This window comes from Nipponia nippon, unplaced genomic scaffold (assembly GCF_047370975.1).
Source record: "Nipponia nippon isolate SJK-2023a ecotype South Korea unplaced genomic scaffold, ASM4737097v1 scaffold_8, whole genome shotgun sequence".
In the NCBI taxonomy this organism is placed as follows: Eukaryota; Metazoa; Chordata; class Aves; order Pelecaniformes; family Threskiornithidae; genus Nipponia; species Nipponia nippon.
Genome location: NW_028262402.1, coordinates 35,145,440 through 35,167,749, shown reverse-complemented (window position 1 = coordinate 35,167,749; position 22,310 = coordinate 35,145,440).

The window sequence follows — 22,310 nt, the reverse complement described above, 5'->3', positions numbered from 1 at the left end:
AAGGGTTTGAGAACTGCTAATATTTTCTATTAGAGCAACTGAGAGTTAGAAAAAGAATAAAATTTTGAGCCCTCCATTGGGTCAAAAACATAAGCATCAGGTAGCATTTTAGGGTATAATCCTCAAAAGGTTTATAATGATTTAATGTCCTCCAAGTCACTCACAATAATAGTAAGAGTGTGTAAATTGGTTTAGATAACTATTTGCCATGTAATACAAAATTATTTGCCCACTGATGGCTAAATTAAAATATTCTTTGCCTAAAGATCTTGTTGTTCAATTCCTACTTACTTTACCGAAACAAATCAAGAATTAGCCGGAAGATTCTTCTGACCTTTAGGGGATGCAGGAAATGGGAAAAGAAATGATAGCAAATATATCAAAGCTCTACAAAAGGGCTACAAAAGAGATTCTTTTCATTAAAAAAGGTATTTTTTAATGCTTTAAATACTGCTAGGATTGGATCATCTACTGCAGTTTATTGAAAGGAATCTACCAGGCCCAACTTTCAGGTGTATGTGGCTAAAGCATATATAAGAAAAGGATTTGGCCTAAGGTCTTCATTCTCCTTTGGGAAAGGTACAGGTAGCTAGCAGCAAAGACAAATGGAAGATTACAAGCCATTGCTGATGGGATGGGCTTATAGCAAGTAAGAGTCATGTAATTCAACAGCTGAAATGTTGTGAGTTTATTCCAGACTTCCATTTGATGAACATGATGGCCATTGCTTCCCCACGCCGCCTCCCCCGCCCCCCCCCCCCAATGAATGCATAGTAGCTCTCGGTGTGTGTCATATTTTTTGTTGGAAATATTGGGAACATTCTTCTACAAACATCTAAGAGTTATACAAAACTCTAAGGTTTCATATATGTATATTATTTGGAAATGCTTTTTCTCCTGTCCTGGAGGTTCACATGTTTCTGTGTGAGGTGCTGTGCCTTCAAGGAATGTGACTTGATTTAAACAGGAAATTTGTTCCCTTACAGAGAAAGAGAAAGGCTCTGCTCTACAGATTCCCTTAAAAAGGGGAACATATTCAGCACCAGAAAACTTAAAAATATAGCAACAAACTGCATACTAGGTGTTTCACACAGACAGTTGTTGACCACTACAAATATGAGAAAAAGGAAAAGTAAATGAAAAATAAAAGGGTAGATCTTATATGATGTGTTTGAGGGTCTTTCCCATGTACTAATATCTTCCTTTTAAAGGCGTCCTACGCTATTTAATGAGTTGAGGCATAGATGTATATGTGCATCCAAAATGTATGATACATCCACCTTAGCTCCATATATTCCCTTTGGAAATAAAAACAGGCAACTTTACTAAGATATTGCAGAATTTAATAATTGATTAGTTTAAGATTTAATGGTATGTTTCATCTGTGCACTAATCATTTCTCTCCCTCCCAAGGCTAATGCTTTTGAAAGTCATTTCTTGATGAAATCATGTAAATTCAGCAGTCTGGCAGTTAAACGAAAGGTTTAGAGATCTTGGATAAGTTTTTGCGAAATACTATATTGCAGGTTACCAAGAGATGTTACATACAGTATTTTAGCAGGGGAAAAAAAATCAATCATGAATCACAAAGGGACTGCATTGATTTTGTTCAGTCTAGTTTGCAATTTTTTTTATGACCTGCTTTTATCAGATGTGAACTACCCTTTATCTAAGAAGTATTTACTTTTCTGAGAAATACTCGTGTTGCTTTGCATATGACTTGAAAAAAAAGAGTTTAAAACAGTGCCTGTAAGTATTTGAAAGAGATCCTCATTCACATTTCTCTCAAATTCATGTTAGCTATAGGCTGTGAACACAGGAGGGAGACAAAGACTTGGTTAATATGACAGAATTAGAAGCAGGGATCAGCTGTCTTTTGTCTTTCCCCACTAGACTGTTTAAAAACTAAGCTTCAGAAAAGAAATGCTTAGAATGAATACAGCTGGTGATTTACAAGTATTACGTATGATTAAAAATGATATTTTTATCACATGTTGTATTGCTTTCTAAATTGCCATGTAACATTTCTCAGGGAGAAACAGTTACCCTTTTTCCTTTACTAATTGCTGCTAGTGCAATAATTTCTTAGCCTGTTTCTGGAACTGCTATCATGGACAGTCTTCCCTTGCTGCCTGTGCCTATAGCTGACATAGAGGTGGTTTTGCCAGTAGAAAAATTACATTCAATCATATGAAAGTTATGTTGTCTCTTACTGCAGATTGCACCAGTGATGTTTGGAGTAAGATATACTTACTTTTAATTCTCTTGTTTTTTAAATATAACACCATTTGGCACATGCTTATAATGTTTTGCTGTGCTTTCTCTTGTTTGAGAACTCTTAGCAAAGAGACATGATAGAGATTGATTTTTAAAACCATTTTCTTCCAAAGTTTCTTGGCATAAAAAATTATCAAACCATGACTGCACCATCCTTACAGTCTTTTGTAGTTTGCAGCGAAAGCAGAGCTGGAAAAACCTGCTGGCTGGTTGATAGCTGAGAGACTGAAGCCCTCTTTCTCTATAGCAGAAGTACAACAATGTGCTTGGCCTTGCCAATGTGAGTCAACCATAAGCTTTGAAGAAGCCTCTCCAGAATTCATTTTCCTTGTACACTTGGGGTCTGTCTGCTGAGATTGAAAATCTGCTCATTTGTCTGATTGCTGATACGGTTTCCTGCTAGCTGAGAGGTGAACCAAGGCTGCTTACACTGGCCATCAAAGAGCCAGAGGACAGACGTTGCGTTGCAACTATATAGTAAAGAAAACAAAACCATCTAAAAATGCATGCTATATCTGACTTAAAGATGGTGGAAAAGAGCTGGATTTGATAAGGCAACAAAGTGATAATGTGGACAAACTTCTGAGCAGTAGGACTAGTTAACCATGCAGGTTTTACCAAGTTGGCTACCCTGTCATTGTAACACTGCTTTTGTGTTTTATACCTGCTTACATTTTAAAATGAAAATGCCAATTAATCCTTAGCTTTTGGTAGACTAAAAATGAGCAAAAGTAATTCCATGTGATTAGGAATTAATACTTCAAAGTGTAATTAAGTTCAGGGGATGATGAGTTGAGTAAATTGGTCAGTACTACTCTGTACTCTAGATATCAATCCAATTCTGGTAGTGGATTTTTAAAACAGTCTGCTGGTCTACTTGTGTATGTAAGGATAACTTAAGTGATATCTAGAAGTGGATGGTTTCATATCATTCTCTCAGACCCAGAATCACCCAGCCTTCTTCATGCTGTTATGAATTTAACTAGGTAAACAACATTTCCAAGCTGCGTCAAAGAGCTGTCTTATTTCCACATGTAATTCACAGTAACAAGAAATACATGGAAACAAAATAAAGGAATACTGTATTGGACATTTAAAACCTTATGAAACATGGCTAACTTCCATGCTATTAAAAAGAACATGCAAACCAGATGTTTAATAGAAGTATGTGTTTAGACTACACATATGCAGCATCTGTGTGACTTTTAGATTGGCAAAACAACCTAAAAGTAATTTATTTTGGTGTAGAGAAACTCATTGTACTCTAGCAGCATCAGGAATTGTTCCTTAAATAAGAACAATTTTGATTGTAAATTGATAGGCACAAACCAGGTGGGTCCATTGAGCTATTTAGTAACTATTGTTGCTGGAACCGTGCATAGACAGAGCTTTAAAATAGGTACCAAAAGGAGCTCTCAGACAGTCTGGGAAGAGCCACTTGGGCTGTGTGGCAGAGGCAGTGCTCTCCTCTCTACTGTCCCTTTTCTAAAATGATGTGACTGCCTTGCCATCTCTGCAATAGATCTTTGCTGGTAGTAGTGATTGGCACAGCACAGGCCTCTGGAGTTTTAGTTGGGTAGTTCTGAGCAGCTCAGAAAACCTAGCCATTGACAAGCAGGCAGAGCTACAAGAAGACCATTGCACCAGTGGGAAATTTTAAGAAAATATATTTGTGTACACAGCTAGCTGCTGTTGGTAGGCTCCTCAATGCAACTCTCCTGACTATTACGACGTGGCCTTCCTTCCTAGCTCTGTCTTTCTGTGGCCACTAATCCCATAGCCCTGAAGCAGCAAAGAAGGTTTTATTAAAATAGGCTAAATTTGTTTTAGGAGCATGAACTTGTCAGAGAATGGAAGAGCAATGCACGGAGGTTCATTTTTAGGTTCTGTGTTCTGGGTGTACAATGTGCCTTAGAGGTCTGCAGAGTGGAAGGTGATCCTTCTTTCAGGTGGAAAAAGAAAATTCTGCCTGTAAACTTGTTTTAATTTGTTCTAAAACTCAGCTAAGTACATGCATTTATAATTTATTTTTTGAACAGGGAGGCTGGGAATGGAGTGCAGCAGCTTATTCACTGGCAGTAACTTTGAAACATAGCTTAAAAACTTGGCATCGAAATGATATTTGCACTCTCAGGCTGAGACAGTCTTCTTCAGACATGAGGCTACTAGCCTGATTTATTATAACTTCTTGTGCAGGAACTGTGCGTATGGCATAGTTCATCATCTTTGGAAGCTGGCAAGGACAGCCTCAGACTCTTTCTGTTCGTTCTTTAAGCAGTTGTCAAGACAGTTGTGGGGACTCCAGCTGCATAAGTCCCTTAAGAATTTCATCCTATTTCCACACCCAAGGAAATGAATAGCATTCAAAGACTGAGACGGCAGCAGTGAAAGTATTAAATGAAAACTGGTGCTGTTGGAGGAGATGGTTGGACTAGATGACTCAGAAGACAGATAAGAGGATGCAGAACCCTTTACTCTGGGCTGTCACTCCTCTCCTGGTTAGCATCCACTGCCTTCTCATGCTCTGTCCTGGATGGAAGGGCTGTTTCAGAGGGATCAGGATCAGAACCGCTCCCAAAAGACAACTGTACTACTCCCAGAGGATCTGACCTGAGACAGAAGGAAATTTCTCTCACTAGATGCAACTGCTCTGAGCTGTAGCTGAGACACAGCACCTGAGAAATGTTAAGAAAACTCACTTTGGATAACGCTAGTACTTCAGTTTACAGTGCTCTCTCCTTTTACTGATGCTTAAGTCTCTGTTTCTCATCCCTACCGCTGTCCCCTGGTGCCTCGTGGAGGCATGCTTACTCTGCGCTGCTGGGGTACTCTGGCTGCCTGCAGTTTGTCTGGGTGACGGATGATTCAAGTGCGTGCTGGAGGTATCCACCTGGACTGGATTATTGCCTCATAAAAATGGGAATGAAAGAAAAAGTCTGTGAATGGATTTCACACTGAGGATGAGTGTTAATGATTGTCAAGATCACTGTCACTATTCAGAGTGAATTAAGGTTTTGTTTTAGGGCAGGACAGCTAATCATGTAGAGTGAAGAGGGGATCAAGAATACTGCTTTCTGCATCACAGCAGACATACTTCATAATAATAAGCAGAGAGACATCAAGGCTGTCACATCAATATCAATGATTCCATCATGCAAACCCTGTCAGCAATATTGCATTATTTAAAAAATATAATACTCCACACAGAGACTGCAACACTAAATACGCTCGAGAAAATAATAAAAACAAATGCACAGAGAGATAAAGAAGAAGAGCAGATCATGTGTTAGCATTGATTCAGTAACTTTTAGGTTTTGGCTTCCTGGGAAATGAACAAAAATTTACTGGTGTAAAACTTGAGACAGATAGGGACTTAAAGAGAAAAGACATGTGAGGACCACGTCTTTCAAGAAGAAATGAAAACGGGGATGATTCTGGGAAAATGACAGGAAAAGCTGAGGCTCATTTATGGTCTCTAGCTGGCAAAACTGTGTGGCTATAGGTCTGCCTGTTCATTTAGGTCTGATCCCACTCCCAGTTATGACAAAGGCTGAACTTACGTGGACTATAAGGGAGCTGCTCACAGCCCTCCATTCTGGAATGTCTGGTGGGCAAAGCAACACAAATGATGACAGAAAGGTCACGTCTCCCAGAAGGGCAGGAATATCAGGGTCAGATAGTTCTTCTCCTTGTGGTTTAAGTGCTGAGGGAGAAATGTTATTCATTTACATTATTTTGTTACTACATTGCTCACGTTTTCTTTGTATCACCTTCTGCATATATTTTCCTGTTCAGTGTCAATGGAAGAGGGAATGCAAAATTAAATGAAGACAAGAAAGCTATGAACCTACTTTTTAAAAAGGAGCTTTGTGTGCTTGTGCACAAAGAAAGAAGCAACTTTGCAAGTACTGAATGTTACCTGATATTCCTCAGAAGTACTTATTTTCCTGTGTATGTGTCAGAGTTGCACTGTGAGCCCATTTTAACAGATTGACACATCTTTAACACAGCAGAGTGGGAATTTATTTAAAACTGGAAGTTATTTATTAGATGTGTCAGAATTATCCATATAACATGCAACCTATACACTATTGTGCAAGTGGACAACTTTTATTACAGTTCCACAGATATAACTTTTACAATATTTATAATTAAAATGTTTTGATATATTAATTAAGTTTCTATATGAACTACAATTATTATTTCATAAACTTGCTAGCCATTTTTTTTATTTCAACCCTTTATACCATGCATTTCCTTTAGACTAAAAATGACTGAAATAAAGAGATAGAATACAAGGAGAAGACTCAGTAGAACCAGTATGAACAAGACAAAAAGGGAAAAAGGAGCTCTGCAATTACGATTGACAAGTTGGTTTAATATCAAGTGAAAGAAGAATGCAATTCTAGAGAAGCTGGATTAATTAAGTAATATGGCAAAACAAACCATGGGTTATTATCATTTTCAGTATGCCTCAGGACTTAGGGAGGCCTGAGGGCTTAGAGTTCAACTTCACACAAAAAGTGCTGATATCTATAATTATCTTGGGCATCAAGATATAAAATATATCTTATATACATAATATAAGTACATATATGATACATCTTATCCAAAATATAAATAAGATATATTTTGTCTCATATATATTATCTTTCTTATTATATGAATATCTTATATCTCTCTCTGTATATATATATATATAGACATAAATATATAGAATGCTGTGATTAGAGAATGCAGGCTAAAAAAGGGGGAAAAATCCCAACCTCTAATATGATTAAAAATAAAACAATCTGAGGAAGGAAACCAGTAAGTGGTCTTGAGGAAACGAGTGAAATAAATGATGTGACCCAGTTTGCTTTTACTGGAAATCTGCTGTTGTCTGAGGCGTTATAAAAATCAATCAGATAGATAGGTGAAAATAGAAAGTGGATGACCACTGGATGGTTTAACAAATTTGTAAAAGTTTTGTTGAAAACCTGGAGACCCTGAAAATGTTTCTGAATAAGTTCACATGCTAACTGCAAAAAGGCATACAGATCACATACTAGAAAATGACACTTGCGTAAGTTATCCTTACATACACAAGCAGACCAACAGACTGTTTTAAAAATCCCCTGCAGCCCTGGGTCCAATATTGTCTTGTGTTGGACAAAGAACTGCTTGGACTTTGGATGCATTTGGGAGCAGGGGGGACACGAGTACTCAGGTGAGGGCTGAGTCCCAAAGGAGAGTGAACAGAGGAAGAAGTCCCTACCGCTTTGGAAATCCGGTCCTTGACGGAAGGCATAAAGGTGAAGACAGAGTGGACCTGTGGCAAGGTAAATTCAGGTAAACTGGTAAGTGACAGTGAGAAAACCTTTCATCAGTGTGGACAAAAGTGTTCAGGGACCAGGATTTCAACTACTGACTTTTTGTAAGACCAAGCTAAAAGCAGACCTGAAAGGAAAATACAATATCTAGGCAGCATGAAATAAAGTCTAATAGCAGCCGCAGACAGATGATGTGAGCAAAACTGGCAAAAACATGTATTTCCTTTCAGAACAGTAAAAACAAATACACCAGTGATTACTAATAGAGATAGGAACCTGTATGAAATGTTGACATTTATCAAATATTCTGCAATAGAAAATGAGCTTAGCTTGACAAGTATCATGTTCCAGGCCTGAAAGCATATGAAATGAGTGGAGATACAGAGACAGTTCCTATATTTTGAGGAAAAAGTTGTACTGAACAGTGAAGCAGGTAATCAGTCAAAGCAATCAAGGAAAACATCAGAGAAAGCACTATCAGCTTATGCTCAGGAGTCTGTAAGCAAAACTAGCTAGAATCAGAAATAAGGTTATTATGGAAGACTAAAATAGTAATTCTGCTGATACACAGGACATAAATTTCAAAGCAAACTTTAATTGTTCCATGTTTGTGACTGTTTCTTACCATACAGTAGTGAAAGAAGTTGTTTACTGCTTTAGTAGACTAAAACAATGTAATTTCATTGTAAATTACTACACTGGGTCCAGGCCTGATGTCATGAAAATTAGTGGCAAAGCTGTGAGAGAAGGTTATTTAGAGATAAGTTTGAATTTCTGAAAGGAAACCCTAAATCTCAGAGAACCACCACAACCTGGACTCTGCCACAAGCAATAAATAAACAAAAAATTGTATCTGAAAGAGAGGCAAATATAAACAACATTCCAGTCATTACGCTGTAATAGGGAAACACAAATAGTATATCTGTACTGCATAATAGGAATTGTGTTCTCTATAATTAAGTTACATTCAACAAGTAATCTACATATTCAGTCCTAGCTTGATATATATCACCACTCAGCATATATGAAAAAACACTTGCAAATTCAAGGCAAACAACATACTGCAAATTCTGTTTTCAGATTTGGAAACTCAGTAAAGAACTATATGCATTTGCACATTTTAAGCATTTTATGTTTTTAATTCTTCTCAAAATAAATGTGCCTACCTATGCAGTGTAAAACACATATGAAGATATGAAGATGGCAGTACACTTTTCTTTTGGATATTAAATACTAAAAATGCCAAATATTCACAGATATTGGCAGAAGACAAAATTATACTGGTGCTTATCAATAGAAAACAATTTAAAATAATCTTTGAGGACAAACTTTCATGAACAAGAGTGGGATAGCTGCTCCACAAATCAAGTCAACAATTTCAGTGTTACTCTCTTCACTGTCTAGTCTCACTTAAGGAAGTCTTGCTGAACACATACTCTTCCCTAAGAGAGACTGTAAAGATAAGACTATCATCATACTCCTTTCTAAAGCAGTCTGAGAGCACTGCATGGTTACAACCCTCTCAGGGACGAATGAACACCAAGGTGATTATTGAATGTCTGTCTTTGGCAACTGCAACCTTAACTCCTTTTCAGTATTTTATGTTGTTTAACATTGATAACTACCATTATGAACAACAACAATAATAACATGCATGCACCTTCTTATTTAAAACATGATGTACGCTGTGATCTCTAGATTCTGTATGGTGCCAGTGTGTGTGAAATATTATTTGCCTCATGAAATATTTTATCTCTTGATCTGCTTAATACTTTGCTAAAAGCATCCAATATACATACATCTCTGAGCCGTTTGTCTTCTACACGGAATTCACCCAGGAAATTATTCCCACATATATTGGTCAAAATATTAAGTAACATATAACCAGTGACCAAAAAAGGAGTATATCTTACTATAAGTTTGTGGTTTAAACATCATGTCAGACTGTAAGCAGTACCATAGGCCAAGATTACTTTAGACAAATTTCTGAGTGGTTGTAATTGCTCTCTACATATGCCTTATTTAGGCATTTTTATAGAGGTATTTAATGACAATGCCAACTGTGTCTTGTTCCAGCCCAGAACAAGCTTGATCAGATATGTCTGTTTATCTTTTTCTGAAAGATACAACTGAAAAACTGATGAAGGGTTATAAAACCCTAGTATGCATTGGCATGGAGGAACTTGACAAATAAATGCATTTACTGTTAATGGATGACTGCTTCAAAGTCAGCGCAATTTCAGAATTGGCACTAGAAAGCAGTCAAATGTCACAAAGCATACAATATGGAACAAACAGTGGGTTTGATTATCTGCATCTGTCCTATCCTCTCCAGTGCAGGTTTCAGGAATTTATGCAATTTATACACATAGAATATATTGCTGATTTGCTGCAATACTTCTAGACTTACAGAAAAGCTGTTAGTCGGATATCACTTGTTTTTAAAATAAAACATGCCAGTGAAGATTTGTTGACCCAAATCAGAAGCCATCCAACACCTCAACAATGAAGAAAGCAGTAGATAGCTTGCACGTGATCTTTGGTGTTGGGAAGTTTTTTTGAAGAGCTTCATATTCCAGAGCTCTAGGAGCACCTTGGAAACAAGGGAAATTATAGCTGTGTTGATATGATCACTGGGAACAAACACATCACCAAATCCAAGCAGTTGAAGTCATGTCTGAAACATACTGTTTGTCAAAAACTAAAATGAAATGAAGAAGATTTGGAGGTGTTATGTCATGCTTGGCTTCTATTTTCCTACCTTGAAGATTGTTCGACCAATGGAAAAAGTTGTCCTCTGCCTGAAAGGTGGTGATAGGGATGAAGTATACCCATTGGGCCAAATTCTGAGTACACCTAAGATAATATGAACAGAAAAAGGCAAAATGAACTGAAAGTCATTAGAAAACCTATGTCATTACTTTAATACTGCTTTACGATCAACCTTCTTAAAGTCTTGGATCTCCAGCTGCCTGTCACAGGCACAGTCACAGCAATAATAGAAGCAGCTTGTGTTTCCTATCATTCCTTCTTCCCCTAAATGTGGAAATCTGGCAGCTGTGAGCATCTAAGATGTTTGTCCTTGTGCTTCCTTTTTTTCAATGTGGATGGCTGAGGAAGACCTAGTATTTGATGGCTCTGGGATTTGTTCTCCTCCCCTAGAGATCAGGCTCTAGTTTTGCTCACCTGTAGGTGACCGTTAAACTCATCAGGTCTCAGGGTTTCAGTGGTGAAAGAAGTAGTGACTATTTTGTGTGGGGGGGTAGAGATCCATTTTAAAGGTTCAACCAATATGTTTAGATGTCAGTTTGGATTGTGAAACCTTTGGCAGGAGTTCTGATCACAGAAGCTGGGCAAAAAAAGATCTGTACTACTGACTGCATGTAGCATGTATTGGGCTTATTTGAGTAGCAGTATACAAACTGATGTATGCTCACTAATCTGCTCCACTACTTCACCAACATTTTCATCTTAACAGGAAAAAAGTCACTGCTTTCCAAAAATCAAATATGGTATCAGATGAGATTGGTTTTCTTTGCTTTTATTAAACAAGTTAACATATCGTCTGAATTAAAAGCCCAGACTCTCCACAGGAAAATACCTATATCAAAGATTTTGTCTAAAGGATTTAATGAAGTCATTTTAGTAGGTATTCTTTCAGCAAGAAGGGGAATGTTTACCATGGGTGAAAGATGACCTTTGTGATAAGAAAATTCTATCAGAAACTTTGCCAATTAATGAAGGCTTCCAGAAATTTCAGCAGAGGACATGAGATCAGTCTGTATAGGAAAAAGGTTCATCTCCAACACAGTGCCTCATGTTTGCATACTTACCCCAGCTTAGCATTTTTCTTCTATCTTCCATCACCACCCAAATTTTGAACAACAAGGATTTTTAAAATCCCTCTTGAAGTAAGCTGCACTAAATTATTCAGACTGTTCTCTAAACCTCTTCAGGAAATTCATAGGACATCCCACAATTTCTGGCCACGTCCATCCCTCCCTCCTCCCCCTCCCCCTCACCATTAAAGGGGAGAAGCCATTAGAGGGGAGAAATGTGCTAAAAGTAACAGGAGAGGAGTCTGCAGGCAAACACTTGTCTTCAATAATTAGCAAGTAATAGGAAAGAAATCATCACGTATGTACAAATGGCAAACCAACTTGCGCCTCAGCAATATGCTACTTCGCTATGACTGAGCATGCAAGTTCATTTTTAAAGCAGTAATTCCAAGGGTGTAAAGGGAGATGTGTTTGTTTGCTTCCTTCCACCCTCCAAAGACAGAGCATTAGTTAAAAAAACAAATGAAGGAAAATTCCCCAAAGAACCTTAGCAGGGAACAAGAAAAACATCTATTGTAAACAGCGGGTGGGTCTTCTGACAGGCTTTGTTTGCAAATGATAACAATTACAGGTAATTTTTCATTTCAATTGGAAGAACAGGTAAAAAAAAAAAAAATAGAGTGAGAGAAACAGAGAGCAAGCGAGATTTCCCAAGTGTCTTATTCCCTCCCAGGTCTACAACCTAACAGGAGTGTAGAGAGCTCGGTAGTTTCTTCTCATTCCATTAAGTGAGATCTAATTGTGTCTCTTCTGTCTGTTGGCAGATGCGGTTTCTACATAACAACAGCCCAGAGACAGAGCTGCCTGATTAATGCCTCCAGCTGTCATATGCCCCATTATCTGTGCATTTGCATAACTTAATGGTTTAGGACAGGGGAGAGAGGATGCTTAATTTAATGTTTAGCAGGCCCTTGATAGCTGAATAATTTAAGAACTGTCAAGGGAGGTCAGTCCTACAGCGATTCAGCAAGACAGCTATGATTTCTGAATATCATTAAAATCCTTACTTAGGATAATTTGAAAAAAAAGAAGGGAGAGGGCGCAGAAGAACAACAATGCCTGAAAGGAGGCCCTGCTATTCCGTTAACCATTCCTTCCCTGAGGACTGGGAGAAAGACTTGGGGAAAAAACACCAATTCATAACATGGCCAAGAGAGAAAGGGTTAACTGTACGCTTTCTCTCCCCCATCCCCCAGTCTTCTCATAGCTAAAGGGTGGAAATATAGAATTTACTTACATTCAACTAACAGCCCAACATGCTTTGAACAGGAAACACTCTCAGTTTCATTAGATGCTAATGAATATTATTAAGCTAATCTGCCATTTGTTTTCTAATTATGTGTCAGAAAGCACCACAGTGGCAGCTGAGGCAACTGCCAGGGTGCATTTATTTATATTCCAGTCCTGTGTTTACTGACTGACTGTAGCACAGAGTGATTAGGATCAAATAAAAAGGGATAACAAAAAGAAAAAAAAAAGATTTTTTTTTCAGATTGATTACTGCTGTTCTTTTCGAAGTTCATCAACTTCTGCATGACATTTGACTATGTTTTAAGAACCAATAGAATGGAGTTATTTAGGCCTCCCTATGAAGCATTCTGTCATAATATGAAAATAGATGAAGAAGTATTTTGAGGCTGGACTGACCCTACCTGTTTGGTAGACAAATCAAGGACTTGCTCAATGAGTCATGGAGCTCTGCTCTGCTATTTCTGTTGAGTTCATTGCACTTGTCTGGCCCTGTCTTCTACTTTCCCAAAACAGAGCTCTGTGCTTCCTGAGATCTGGGACTTTCAACACCATACAGTTAAGATTTAAACAACTTCAAAACACAACTGATGAATGTTTCTGCTAAGAGCAGTAGGTGGTAAGGCCAAGGTTACTTGGTGGAACGACGTTATTTACATGGAAGGCATATGAAGTTATTTTGCTGGATGAGGCTAGTCTGCTGCTTCGGTTGTGGTAAGCAGGCCGACTTTCTACCCAGTGCTTTGCCCCTAAGCACTTCTTGCATATGTGCCTGGGCAACTAGTTCTTTTCCGGCTTTATCCTCTTTGTTCAGTTGCTGTCTTGTTCTGCTTTGCCCAGCTTCAGTTCACCTGGTTCTAACAGAAGCCCCCACAATTTTCCTTGGATTCACTGTGTGGGCCTCCTTGCAGTTGGCTTTTAAGCAAGGACTTCTGTTGCTTTAGCTATCCAAGTCTATAAAAGATATGAACAGCTTATTTAATTTCTGATTTCATTTCTGTCGTGTAAGGGCAATCGCAAAATGTGCTGACGATAACGGAGTAATCTGTGAAACTAATAGTACCTTATATACATTATATCAGAGTGTGTGTACATACGATCCACGTACACCTGTACACAGAAATGTATGTACACACAACTTAGTGAGTTGCCAAAATTTTTTTTTTCATGTTCTAGATCACAGCTTAGAACACCATCTGACATTGGAGCACCTAGTTTTCCTCTGAGATTCAGAAAAAAGTGTAGGGAAAATTGAGTCAGAGGATTATACTGAGTTGAAGGAGAGCAATTGCTATAGCTGGTTGGCAGTTGCCCAAGATTTTATAAGGGATTAAGTACCTCTGTCTTGGTGCTGTTGAAATCTCCTTCTAAGCCATTTTTTTCTTTACGTTTTATAAATATGGAAACTCAACAATTGTCAGCTGAATTAATTATTCAACTGGTTTAGTCTGTAAATAATGACCTGCATCCTCACCTTGCAGTTCTTACACTTGACAAAGACATTTGGTGGGGTGGAGTAGTAGAGCTGTAACAGCATGGAAAGGAAAAAGAAATCTGCTCCTCTGTTACTGGGCTGTTTTGTCCTTTTTATGATCTTTCCCTGAAGTATGCAGTACTCACCAGAACAGGATGTAGGACTCAATGCATGTTTGTCAGGTGTTGTGTCATGATTTTTATACACAGAACTGATCCATGGTAGCAAAGTCATGGATAGCTCTGGTTTGTGCTCCTGAGGAAATTGGAGATGATGCAGGCTTTTTTTGTTTAGCTACATTACTGCTTCTTGCTTGCAGAAAACAAGATTTTTTACTCACTGATATAATTTTTAATGTTTGCTTGCTTTTCTTTTCAGTTGCTTTGTTTTAAAAAGGGAAATTGAGAAAAAAATGTGCATTGCGAAGCTCAGTTTCTGAGAGGTAGATTTCCATCAGGTTCATTTTTGGCCATTGCCTTTTTGTTGCTTCCTAGCAGGGAATTGATTAGAAGCAGTGTGAAGCCAAAGTAGAAACTGGGATCTTTTATTTGGTGGAAACATGTAGTTCCAGGATAGAGACCTCACTTTTAAGCATGTATTCCTGCACTGTTGGCCTTAGAATCATTTTGCTCAGTGCTTTTCAGAGACAAATTTAATATTAATGCTGGAAACCTGTAATGACAAGGTTGTCCATTCTTAGGCTTCTACTAACAGAACAAGAATAAGAAACAAAATGGGAAGGGAAAAAAAATCCTTACGCGTGCTAACATAAATCATCACAGTTGTTCCAATCAGCACATATGGTATGGTAACATTGCCCACTGCTTTGAGACCCTCTAATGGAAGACCATATGGGCTACTGCTGCATCAAAACACAATAGGCCTGTGTTTAGGACTCCGCAGTGACCTGGATTCAGAACTTCTTTGCTTTTATTGGTTTGTGTGTCTGCATCAACATTTTTTCTTCTGACATAGTGTTTTTTGGTTTTTTTTTTCAGTTTCCTTTGTTCAGTGACAGATTCCTATGGATAGAGCAAGACAAATGTGTGCCTGTGGTTTTTGCATTTCATGTGGTTGCTTTTGCATATTTTGGGACATTTCCAGATTTCAGAAATAGTAAGAGAACATTACAACTGGATCACTTTGTCAGAATAAATTCATAGAGAGAAAAAGTATTTTCCTTTCTCTAGTGCATATTTTTTGAATCACAAAAATGATTCATTTGGAATAATGGAATTTAAGGTGCCATCCTAAGAGTTTCCAATGGTTCACAGTCACCGCCTTGCGAAAGTCATTCTGTCCTACAGCTACACTGAAAGAGCTGCAATGCAAAATGTTGTTAAAACTGTGGTACTAGGGTGTTACAAATTTTGTTTACCTAAAGGCTTATACACCGTTACTGAAGTGGACACAACAGATACCCCTGGATCTAAACACTCCAGCACGTTGATACTTGGTACGAAGGATATTTTCTATACTGAGAACATACTTCCTTGCTTTTTCTATGCTCTGATCCCTGAAAATAATCAGTCACAACCTCTTTTTTTCAGGGAAAACAGGCAAATCCTCCATGGATTCCACACTGTTTTCCTTCAAAAGATTGTCTTTGTCTTCAATCATGTTTTGGCCAGCTCTTCTTACCATTTTACTGTACCTCCTGGCTGACTGAGGGCCCCAGAAATCCATTGTACTTACAGCCCTCCAGCAAGTTATGGCTCTTTAGCCCAGCCCTCAGCTGGAGGAAGGTGAGATCCACCATTTCCTGCTCACTCCTCAAGACAGAACAGCAGCAGATAGGTGGTGGCCTCTCCTAGACCATACTGTGGCATGCAGGCAACCAGCACCTGTGGCTTTGTAAAATGATACTCCTCCTTCTCCTTCTCCTAAACTATCTGTTATGCATGGATCGGGAATAATGTTCATCATCTACTCAGCTTTTTTTGAAGTATAACAAAAGTATAGTCACTAAGGGCTATGCATTCACCAAGGATCTTCCAAGCCCAGTGTAAGACAGTAGGCAGCAGATGGATATGAAGGACAGATGGGGACATGGTTATTAACAAAATGATAGAGAGTGGTTGGCTGGAGAACAGTATCCCTTTCTGTTCCCAAAGTGGACAGGTTTTCTCTGGCAGCTGGGGCTAGCTGGTGGGAATAAGTACAGGCAGAGGAGGGCAGATGTCTTCACATCATTGGTGAGCAGGGAAATAGGGCACAAAGCTTACTTCAAGTGATAGCTTGTCTACATCCGGGATTGGTTTAAATTGATTTTTTCCCTTGCAGACAGGGATTTTGAGAAGTACCAGGCTCAAATGGCGGTGGATGTATATGGAAGCACAGGGGGCTTAAATGGATTGTGAAAGGGCTCAAACCATGGCAGAAGGATGCATGGGTGCAGCGAGGCAGAAAAGTCAGGTATAACTTATTAACAATATGAGTATATTTCTGTCAGTTTTTTATAACCAGTATCACTGAGCAAGGGTACAAGTTTAGCAATCTAGCTATGCAATAAAGTCATCATCATTCCAGCATCAGATAACTGTTTATTTTGTAACTGCTTCTGTCAGTACTAATGCTTTGATGCTCATGCAGCATGAATTCAAAATGAATTGTATTACCTGACACTACTTTACAGTACAATAAGTAGCAAGTTAAGTAGCCAACACAGCCTCTCACTCTTGGTTATTTTTAGGTAGAAAAAAGGCAGGGATAAGTATTTTTGGTAAATACCTTTAATTGCTCCAGGTCTCTTGCCTATGCAACAATTTTTTTTTTTTTAACTTTCCTTTTAAGACTTCTTTCTTCAGTTCTCTCTCACACCTATCAAGTTTCCCTACCAGTATCTGGTTTTTAAGTTTTGAACCAATTCAGATAAGCTATAACTACATGAAATTCTTGATTCTGAAACATGGGCCTCATAATTCTGTGAAAACTGGCAAAATGGAAAGTAATTGCTAACATAGACCAATTCAGGAGCAGAAACAAACAAGGAAGCTTCTTGTTTCTTCTCTATCCTTCTGAAGTAGATGGGATTCTTCCAAATCTCAAAATTAGGTTTGGTTTTAGGGAAAGGTTCTAGTCAGCGCTTGTTCTTCTAAATCAATTTCAAAACATAAGTCCTGTGATAAATGCCTGATCTCCTGCACACAGATTCAAACCCCACTTTTCTGATTCTGCCTTTTTATGTCACATAGAAAACACCAAAAAGTCTCACATTCATGTTCTCCCACTCACACATTTAGTGGAAAACAATGCAAATGTTCTTCTGCGGCACTAGATGTCACCTAGATGAAAATTTAAAAATAAAATGTCCTCTTCCCTCTGTTTCCAGAGGCGATTAGGATGACAAGTTAATCAAGACTTCATCTGAGCCCTGCATTTTTCTGTTCATCATATCACAGCTCTTCTAATGTAGCTGTCCAGTCCACTCAAAGAAGGCTTTTTAAAAGGACTGGATATGTTGCATGTTTACTTTACTTTACTTACTGAAAAATCCCTTAGCCTTTTCCTTAACTAGCCACATATGAAGCAAAACCTAGAAAGACTGCAGGTGTCCCAGAGAGGTGGCTATTAGGAGGATAGCTGGAACGACCTCAGTGCCCTGAACTGAAACCTAAGGAGACCCAGAGAGAGTTCTTGGTAGAGTGTCATGCTTTCCTGTGACCTGGGGAAATCACTTACACTCCCTTCTGCTCAAGGGTCCTCATTTGCAAAAGAAGAAGAATTTCTCTTTGCTTTAAGGGTGCTGCACCACTAATGATACTGAGTGTTCAGTTTCTGAGCTGATGAACGGTAGTCAGATATATGTTGGTTGTCTTTAACCTGCTTTGTGCCTTTTGGGGTCCAACGTGTAAAGAATACAATTTTTCTATACCACTTACCATGCTACATACAATTTACAGGATCTAAATAAATATCTGGAGAATGATATCACGTTATAGGGCTGACGATCACAAAGAACAGAAGTGGTTAAAGATTGTCTTTCAAGAGATAAAACAATTGGGTTCAAAGCCCTGGCTATTTGAAAGCTATCCATGAGTTCAGAAGAGAGGCCAGTTGCAATCTCCTGCTGCCTCAGCCTTATCCTAGTCTGCTCTGCAGTCTGAATGCGGGAAGGGAATGGTATTTTGTATGTATTCAACTGTTGTTTTTCTTTTGTTACTGTCTTCTGTAGCTGGTATATGATGAAAAGTCATCTATTTAAAAGTGTTATGTTTGCCTTCTGAGGTTTTAATGAGAAATGCACAGATTACGGCAAATTTTCTACTCTCTGTAATATAACATTTTACTTTTAAATGGACTCTAATGTTAATAAAGTCTTTATAAACCCTAGCAGTATAACAGTAGTGATAGAGCTTGTCTTTTTGCTCAGCCATCAAAATAAAGAAAATGTGTCCAAAATAATTTTTTCTAAGAAGATCTAGCAGAAATCTCTTAGAAATGTTAAATGAAAGGGATGCTGCGAAAACTGGGCTAAAGTAAGTGCTGCTCAGCTCAGCCTGAGGTGTAAGTCTCTTTGGTCAGGTCACTGTTTCTCCATCTTTGGTTTTGTGGCTTAAAGCCCATCAGGAATACAATTATGTCTTAAATCTTCTGATCTGTGTCATGAGTAATAGATTTTCAGCTCCCAAGAGATCAGAATAATTGAATACATTCAATTTAACTCAACTTTTGATACTTATTTTTATTATTGACTTCAGAGTTTCTTTTGAGTGGCATATGTGGGAATTTAAGAGAATGGAAATGGAAACCAAGAAAATGCATGTGTGGACTAAAGGTCCAGGCTGGGAAGCAACCCAATTTCTCTGTCCTGGTCAACAGCCTATGAGAAGAGGTCTTAAAAGAAAAAAATTCTGAGTTTTCATGTTTACACAAATACATACTGTGATGAAACTCTGTGAGTCTAAATACTTGTTTTTACTGGCCATGTATGAAGCTAGATAGATACATGCATTCCTGTGCTGGCAGGTTCTGATAACTTTTAATAAAGGTGCAAATTATTTCTTCAGCAGTATCTACTTGAACACTATTTCCTTTGATGTCTATGTGAAATGAGCTAGCAGACACAAGGCAGTTCTGCTCCCCACAAAAATGACACTGTCAGAAAAGGGAACAGTTTGCAACATGATCATGGGATCAACAGAGCAGGCAAAGTGTGAATAAGCATGGAGACTGAATATTTGTCCCTAGAGCTTGTCTCACTTTCCCAAGCTGATGCAAGGGGACAGTATACAGTTTGGTGAAGGCTGTATTTTTGTTTTGTTTTGTTTTTTTCCTTGTTTGATCAGTTATTTAAAAAATGCTAGACTCTTGACCTATGTCAAGCCAGCAATTTTCACCAGCACTACTAGATACTAAGGAAAAACTGGTGCTGAATGTCACCTGTAATATTTCAGTTGTCTCCTGAGAAGAATGTGTTAGGTGCTAATTATCCTGGAAACCTGGTGATCTATTTTTCACTGTGAATGTTTGTTTATCATTTGTGCCCTTACTGAATTTTTGAGACACAGTTCAATAAAAAATGAAATTGTTGCCCTGTCACCTCTGTCAACAGATCACTCTGTCAGCTATTGAAGTTCAGCCTAGGATCTCGCTTTGAAGACATTAAAAAGTATTACTGCAGGCAGAGCTCTTTTGTTCAGCCAAACAAAGTATCCCTCCATTTACCTGCCATCAAAATTGGGACTATGAACACACTTCTGATAGGAGGTGGAAAAATTCTTGGCTTATGCTAACAAGTCTGAATGAAAAGCACTGGGGTTAGGGAATCCAGTGCGGTGCAGAAATGAAGGACTTGCAAGTAATTGCACAGTACCAAATCAAGGCCAAGAGCGAAGCCAAATTCTTTCATTGCGGGGATGCTTTACAGCTTCCCCCTAATATGTAGCTTTCCAAAGCACATGAGATGAAAAAGCATTGCAATTTTGCTTCATCTGCAGAGTAAGAGGGTCTTGAGTGATCTACATATAGGTCTAACTGCAAGAAAAGGGTCAGACTGAAAATGCTCCTGGCACAAGGGAATATACTATACTGCTTTATGCTTTCCTGTGCTGTGCTGCTTATTCCCATTTGTATTTGGCCAGCAGATTCAAAAACTATTTCATGTGAAGATATGTAGTGACCAGCAAATATGCGGTTGAGTGGGACATAAGGACATACTTGTCCTTTTCTTACTCCTCCCTGATTGTATGCTTATAGTCACCACTGGAAACAGGACACTAGGCCAGGTAGACCGTCAGTTTAAACCAGTACTCACTTCTCCTGTACAGGCATGTGTGTCTATTAAAAGGGTTAAAAACCACTGAGGCTAGTGAATATATTCAGTGTTTCATTTAATTTTTTCTGTGGCATTCATGCCAACTACTAATTAACACTGGCAAGTGTTAACTCCCCTCAGCCTCGTTCTAACAAGGCACTGAGCATGCACCAGCTCTGCTTTTTGTTTGTAAATAGCTTGTCTGAAACAAAACAATTTAAAATCTCCTCCTTGCTTTTATGAATAGAAAAGATATGTGCTCTTATTCACTTTATCAGCCGGTCAAACATTGCTGTTTCAGGGCCTGATCCAAAGTCCATGGAAAGACTCCTGCTGGGTTAAATGTGTTTTAGATCAAGCACTTAGCAAAGGCAGCACTTTAATAAATCACAGCCTTGCAACCTCTTTGACAGGCTGCATACCTTTGTGGTTCTCTATGGCCTGCTAGCTTTAGGGTTTTCTTTGTCTTTTTAAAGATTTTATTCTACCCAGGCAATTCTGACTTATATTCTCTACAGCCCCACTGAACGTAAATGGAGTTTTACAGACTGTACGTCAGAACTGACTCTGATTCTCTGATGTTGTCTTTTTCTGATCCAAGGTTCACTGTCATGCTAGCTTGCCTCTTCCCCCCTGCCCCCTTCCTTCAAAATTTCATTTCTCTCTTATTTCCGTGTTTCCAGAGCTCCGGCCCCATCACTCAGCTACTAAATCTCTGTCTCTTTCTATTGGGCTGCCTTCTTCCTCTCAACTGCCATATCTCTTCTTGCTCCCAGCAATCTTCTTTCCCTCCTTCAAGTGCCATAATGTATTTGTTGCTATTTAATGAGATGCCCAAGATGGGTGAACTGACACTCTCATTCTCTCTCCCAGCATGCTTAAATGGATAACATGATAAATACAAGCCAAAACTCAGGATTTTTGCTGAGGAATCTGAAGCTCCTAATAGACATGCCTTCCCAATTCCCCAAAATAGATAGGGCCATGTCCTCTGACAGTAACTTGACAAAACTCCATTGACTTCAGCAAAGTTACTGTGACTTATGGCAACTGAAGATATAGCCCATAGTATAAATGAAGCTTGTGTTTCACATAAATCACAAGAAAGTAGCTAGATGTATGGCAAATTAAATTAAATATCTGATGTCAAATTACTGCAAGTTCCTGAATTAGTGCTGCTTAATATCAAATCTTAAATTTGCGTCTGAGGTCAAATTAAAATTACCATTATCTAATGGAAATAGCTCTGTACTATATCTTCAGTGACAGTCATGAGTTTAATAATCTAACAAACCACTGGATGTCTCTACTGTGCCATAGAAGTCCAGTTAAAAAATACATATCTGGCACAAAAGCCTACTTAAAAAAGAAGGCAATCTGAACACAGTAATATTTGAAATTATGGGACAGAGATTTGAGATGGATCTCTCACTGGATATGCTATGAAATGCAGAAGTTACCTACATGGTACAGTAAAATTCAATTTGTTCTTTCAAATAAGGAAGTTCCTTTTCTTTTTATTATTTAGATGGTACCTGTTCTTCACAGGTGTAAGAAACCACAAATCTCTAGTAGAGTGAATTTTGTTTGCTTTTATTTATTTAACTCAGCTGAATGTCATTCAGATTTAAATTGTAGTCTTCCTTCTTTGAACACCCTCCTAATGCCCTGTTCCTTTGCTGTCCCTCTCCATGGACCGAGGATGATGGAAATACTCCTCTGGAAACTCTAAATATTAATGAAGTAACAAAAGGCTACATGAGGACCAAGACAATTTAGAACAGGAAGGATAAAATCATAAGGACAGGAATACCTAGGGTTGTCCAATGTATTACACGAGCTGTGTGCTTATATGCATAGGGGAAAGGGGATGAGCCCTCTGAAAGATATCAGCTGGATTTAGT